The following is a 6431-nucleotide window of genomic DNA, read 5'->3' on the forward strand; positions in this document are numbered from 1 at the left end:
CTTATAAAACAAAAAACAACCCCCCCCCCGCCACACACACTTTACAAATTCTGAATGTAGCAAAAACCTTAAGACAACACTGAGACTTTTGTAACACCATCTATAGAAGAATGCTAAACTGACAGAATGTTTGATAAAGAAATCTAATACACAAATAACTGAAGTGGCTGAGATTTTGTCATGAGGGAACTTCTCATGTGAGTCCTTCTACCAAATGCATATCATAACCCATCCATGACTGAATAAGCATGCATATTAGTAATAGAAAACACTTAATTTTTGTATTTATAACATTGCTCTGTGGTCCTAGACATTTAACCTTTTCAGTGCCCTAGGCAACTCTTAAAGACTATAAATTGCAGAGTATTTACCAGCCTGGTATAGGGCATGAGCATACCCAATATTCAGAGATTTAATTGCAGGATAATTAGTAGAATAGATATAAATCTTTTTGCTTACAAATGTGCTTCTCAGATTACCCCAACCCAAAGAGCCTTACAAAATTGGGATTCGTCTAAATGATTGTGACAATGTTACATAGTGCATAGAGCACTGGACACTGGACTGGAGGCTATAAAACCTGAGTTTGAATCTTGACTCAGACATTCACTAGCTTAAGAATTTATAGATTAAAAAAAAATTCCTCCTTTTGAATAATGTTTTTTAATTAAGTAATTAATTCAGAATATCATAGACTTTGGGCTAAAAGAGGCCTTAGATGCTATCTAATGCCCATTTTACAGATAAGGAAACCGAGGCTCTAAAAGTTTCAATATATAGATTACAGGATAGGGAAGTTCACAGAGACTTCAGGAATAAAAAAATTAAAAAAAAATTCTTTATGTGCTGGGATGGGATAGGCTTGGCATATTCTCTGAGGCTTCCTTAGGGAAAAGAATTAACTCAGTTAAATTGTCTAGTTGTCACCATCACTTCAAAGAAATGCAGTTGGAAGAACATTTTTGTTTTTCCGAGGTTACAAATTGGCTATCAAAAATAAGATCTGGCTCTCATGCTGCCATTGCAGCCATGTCTCTTGTAATCCCTGGGAAGTTCCAGCACATTTTGAGTGTGCTCAACACCAACATTGATGGCTTTTGCCATCACAGCCATCAAGGGTTTGGGTTGAAGATAGTCCCATATAGTACTGAGAAAAGCAGACATTGTCCTCACCAAGAGGCCTGGTAAGCTCACTGAAGATGAGGTGGAGCGTGTGATCACCATCATGCAGAATCCTCAACAATACAAGATTCCAGACTGGTTCCTTAACAGGCAGAAGGATGGAAAGGATGGAAAATATGGCCAGGTTCTGGCCAACGATCTAGACAATAAGCTTCATGAGGATCTGGAGCGACTGAAGAAGATTCAGCCACATAGTGGACTTCTGCACTTCTGGGATTTCCGAGTCTGGGGCCAGCACACCAAGATTACAGGCGGTAGGGGTTGCTCTGTGGGTGTGTCCAAGAAGAAGTAAACATTTTCATTGGCCGACTTTTCTATTAATAAATAGTTTCTATCAAAAAAAAAATCTGGTCAGACTTGTAGTTTGGGGTGATAATTTAGCAAATCTTTTCTATGATTAGCAACTTGTATGGGGTTTTGTGATAATTCTATGTCTAACTGAGGTTTCTGGGCCCACAGGAGGTTGGTGTACTAAACCCATTTCCTGTTTTATACCTAAGCATAAGATTAAGATCACATTCAATCCTGGGCACACTGAGGCTTTCATGAGAGGAAGCTTGGCTTCCTTTTGTGACATTAATTGGCTCCTTAAAATTCCACCCTGGTGTTCTGAAGACAATTTTACTCATCGCTTACATGAATGTTCATACCTAGAGCTTCCTTCCAAAAGGATATCAAGAAAAATAATTTGTTTGGTGTTTTTATTATTATTATTTATTTTTTTGGTGAGGCAGTTGGGGTTAAGTGACTTGCCCAGGGTTACACAGCTAGTAAGTGTCAAGTGTCTGAGGTCATATTTGAACTCAGGTCCTCCTGACTCTAGGGCCAGTGTTCTATCCACTGCCCCACCTAGCTACCCCAAGAAAGATAATTTATATGAAATATCAATCAGACACGGGACAGGTGACTTCTCCCTGTGTACAGAAGAAATCCTAAACATTCCTAGACTAAGGAAGATAAGTTCAAATCCATATTCTCATACTTATTAGACATGTTACCCAGGACAAGTCACTTACCTGAGCTATTTCTTTTCCCCCTAAACATAAAAAAGCCTCATAAGCCCACATTAGGCAAAAGATACTTGAAACAGGATTTAGCAACTTAGTTTACATCTATTGTTACAATTAGGAGGGAGGTTTAATACTTAAACTTCATCAGAACATAAAAAGTTTGTAGTATAGCTAATTAGGTAATGCATATCTCACCTCAGCTTTGCACCAACCAAATTTTGCACCTTGTACAAGCCTGCTGGTAAGACCATTAGGTGTGGACCTAATCTCTTATCTAGAAATTTCTTTTGCTGCCAGCTAGCTCCAAATATTGAACCTCAGTCTTTAAGATCTTTCTAACTTGTCTATAATCCCAAGTAACATGGTTAGAAACCTAGCCCAAAGGTACTGTGTAGTTGACCAAAACTAAGAATGAACCCTCTGAACATTCTTTAAGGGGTGGACCCTACAGGCCATTTCAAATTCAATCTATATGTACTTACACTTAATTGTAAACAGAGGTCTTCCACAAAACCCAGTTTATAATGACCCCTCATTCTTAATTTTACTTCATCTGATTCAGCTTCATTATCAGGGAAATTAGTTTAGGCTTGTCCAGTCAGGCACAGCAGTGCAAACATTTTTCATAATTCTCTATCAAACACAGATTTGGACTAACCATGAGGCATGCTAATTGAGAAAATGGCTCTATTTTGTGAATACTGCCTCAAACAAAATAAGGACACCAGATAATGGTGGTTTTCAAGGGCATACCATTTTCTTAATGCTAGGTAGTTTATTTACTCACTCAAAATGAATCTTCACTTCTTCCAAACCTTTACTTCAAACTACTAGGAATATCTTTTTTTTTAATTCAGCTCAATTTCTATAGGGAAAACCATTATTAAAAACCTAGAAACCTAACAACTCCTGGGTCAGTCGCTACAGCAAATTTTTATTTTAAAAATATTTCGGTGGTGGAAAAAGTTTTGGAGTGACTAAATATGTTATTCTCTATAGTCTCTCCAATCTTGCATTTGTTCTTTGGGCAGGAATCTATTGTTTGGGGTCTTCTAATGAGGTCTAGTCCTTAACCCCTGGCTGCTGCTGATTGCTAATGAACAGTCAAAAGCTAATTGCTTGTGAACCAACATGATGGTTTTCCAGATCTAAATATAGAAAGTTTTCATGATCCCCAAATTGAGTTGACAGTTCAGTTAATTGTCTCCTATCCTAATCACCTTGTATAGTCTATGAAGTCAGTCTGAACGACTACAACATCTTGTTCTCCATGTGTTTAAATCAAGGTTATTACTTGATAGTTTCTCTGCTGTGTGAAATTTGCATGACAGTACAGCCTTTTACATAGCACTGAACCTGTACTTATTTAACAAAGGGTCCAGAAACTTAGTGAACATACTATACTCAGTTTCCTTTTTTCCCCTCCAATTCAGGTTTAATTATGTTTCATATACTTGATAAACAGCCTGGACAAGAGGACAGAGGCCCAGTATTTTTTTCCACAGGAACATCTGTCTCTCATTTATACCACCTGTGTGACCCTAGAAAAGTCACCACCTCCCACTGTTGCCAGGCAACTCTGATGTAAAACAAATTTCCTAGTTGCTGATCTTCATTTGTAGAGTTTCCCTATCAACAAACCAATTCAATTCAAGAAAGATTAATTAAGTACCCACCTGCCAATTGCTAGGATGGAACAGAAGGGAAAAAAAAAGATAGTCATTACTCTCAAGAAACTTCCATTCTAGAAGTTGCATGAGGAGTATTGTGTGTGTGTGTGTGTGTGTGTGTGTGTGTGTGTGTGTGTGTGTGTGTGTGTGTGTGTGTGTGGTGGGGGGGAGGTGAGGAAAATTCTGTGTCCTAGAGGTATGTGTGTAATATAAATGAAACCAGATGAGACAGACAGTGAAGGATGACCATAAATGGAAAGCTTATCCATGATGGAAAAGTTGAATGATGTTTCTCATCTTTTCTCCTTGAGGACAGAGACTAAAGCCTCTTTTTTTGTTATCCTTGGTGATTAGCATAGTGTCTAGATTATAATAGGTGCTTGATAAGTACTTGTTGACTTTATTTTAGTATATTTAAGCCATTTTATGCCACTGTGATTTCCCTGTAAAATGCTACTCCCTAAGTTCTGAATTCTTAAGCAAAACAATCTACCTTCTCATTCAGTGGGAATAAGAAACAAACAAACAAACAAACAAAAACAAAACAAAACAAAACCAAATCAAACAAATCAGTTTCTTTCCATGGTATTTTGTTGGATTCCCTGAATATTTGAAAATCTGGTCACACAAAACTGTTTGATTCCTTCTTATTCATTTCCTAGCAGCTACATGAGTGAGGCATGGAGGAGTTGAGGGATACAAGCCCATGGTGTTTTCAGAACAACCTTATCACTATTCCTGGCTGATATATATATATCACAATCAGAAGTGGAAAATAGTATAGAAAGAGCAGGGCAAGTGTAATTGAAATATGTGTATATAGTAATATAATATATATACACATATTTCAATTACACTTGCCCTGCTCTTTCTATACTATTTTCCACTTCTGATTGTGAGCTACCCAATTTTCTCCCAGAGGAATTGGCCATACCAGGATTTCTTTGCCTGATAGCTCCTATGAGAAAACAGGGCTCAGAAAGGGGTAATTGTCTGTGAAAAGAACAGGGCAGGGAGACTGATAGGGAAAGTATCAAACAGTGCTCACTGAACTCAATGAGAGAAAACTGTTTTTACTTACAAAGATAACTTAACAATACGTAGAAGCAAAGTATTGTTGATTACAAGTCAGGTATGGGACTTTGTGCTTTGGAAATTATATAGCTATTTCTTCCATAAAAATCAAATAGTTATCCAACTTTACAAAATTAATGTTCACATGTGCCATATAACGGTCGTCTCTACTACTTAAAAAAAAATAGAGCATTACTGTTATTGTACAAAAATCCTCATTTGTACTTTAGGTAGGATCCTCAGGTACTTTACAGACCTTTATTAAAGAGAAAATTTGTTACTATATTAGGAATTACTAAAAATGTTATTATAAATGTATTTCCCAATTATAATTTTAGTTTTAACATTCATTTTATATTTTGAGTTTAGGTTATCTCCCTCCCAAACCTCCTTCTACCTGTTGAGAAGGTAAGAAATATGATATCAATTACACATGTGAAGTCATGTAAAACTTGGTTCCATATTAGCCTTGTTGCCAAAGAAAATACACACAAAAACAAAAAGAAAAATAGAGAAAGTAAAAAAAAAAGTATGTATTTAAAGCTGCACTCAGAGTTCATCAGTTCTTTGGAGGTGAATACCATTTTTCAACAAGGGGCCTTGAGGCTTCACATGAATCATTGTCTTGATCAGAGCAGGTAAGTGTTTTTAAAGTTTATCATCATTACAATATTGCTGAACAGTACTATTAATTAGATTAAATGTGGGTGGAATGCACTCTCTCCTTTCTTAGTCTCATAAAAACCTTTAATTTCACTCAAAATTCTTACTAGGCATTATCTCCTATAGAAAGCCTTTTCAGATGGTCTTAGCTATAACTCTGTCCTCCTAAATTATCATGCATATACCTATCTGTACACATGCTCTATGGTCTCAGAAGAAGGGACGCTCCTTAGGAGAGTGACTGATTTTTCTTAAAAAAAAAAAATAAGGATTTTGGACAACCTAACTGGTTGATTGAAAAGTTAAATAGAAAGAAAAGGTTGAAGCTGCAAAAAATCAATCTGAGTAAAATTCTAAGTTGTAGATTTAAATATTTAGATTTTGCTGCTTTTATTTTTATTTCCATGTGTCTATTAGCCTATATTTGTGCAATAGACAAGAACAACATTTCTAGGAAAAGAAATACAATTTTTTTAAATGAGTAAGAAAATATGTCCTTTATTTTTACTTTAAAAGACAGCCTTGTTTTTTGGCTAAAGGAAAAGAATGAGCAGGGTCTTAATCAGTTATTAGGTCTGGCCCTATTGGCAACCACTTACTCTGCTTCAGGCTGCATACCATTGTCAAGAAAAGAGGAAAGAGGGAAAAATAGTGGAAAACTCTCATCTATACTTCAATAAAATATATACACATAGAACTCCCCCCCTCAAAATAATTAAAGGACTTAATGCTGGGCAAATTCTTGTGGAAAAGGTAGGTGACTGGAGTGGAGGAAAGACAGTAAGTGTTCAGATTTCCTGACACAATTACCTCCCAAAAAACTCCAAACACA

General features: G+C 36.3%; 1 pseudogene; it reads left to right on the forward strand.

Moving 5' to 3' along the window:
• Positions 1-1029: 1029 nt before the first annotated feature.
• Positions 1030-1474, forward strand: LOC122732638 (annotated as a pseudogene).
• The last annotated feature ends 4957 nt before the right edge of the window (positions 1475-6431 follow it).

The sequence above is a fragment of the Dromiciops gliroides genome, chromosome 6 (assembly GCF_019393635.1).
Source record: "Dromiciops gliroides isolate mDroGli1 chromosome 6, mDroGli1.pri, whole genome shotgun sequence".
Lineage (NCBI taxonomy): Eukaryota > Metazoa > Chordata > Mammalia > Microbiotheria > Microbiotheriidae > Dromiciops > Dromiciops gliroides.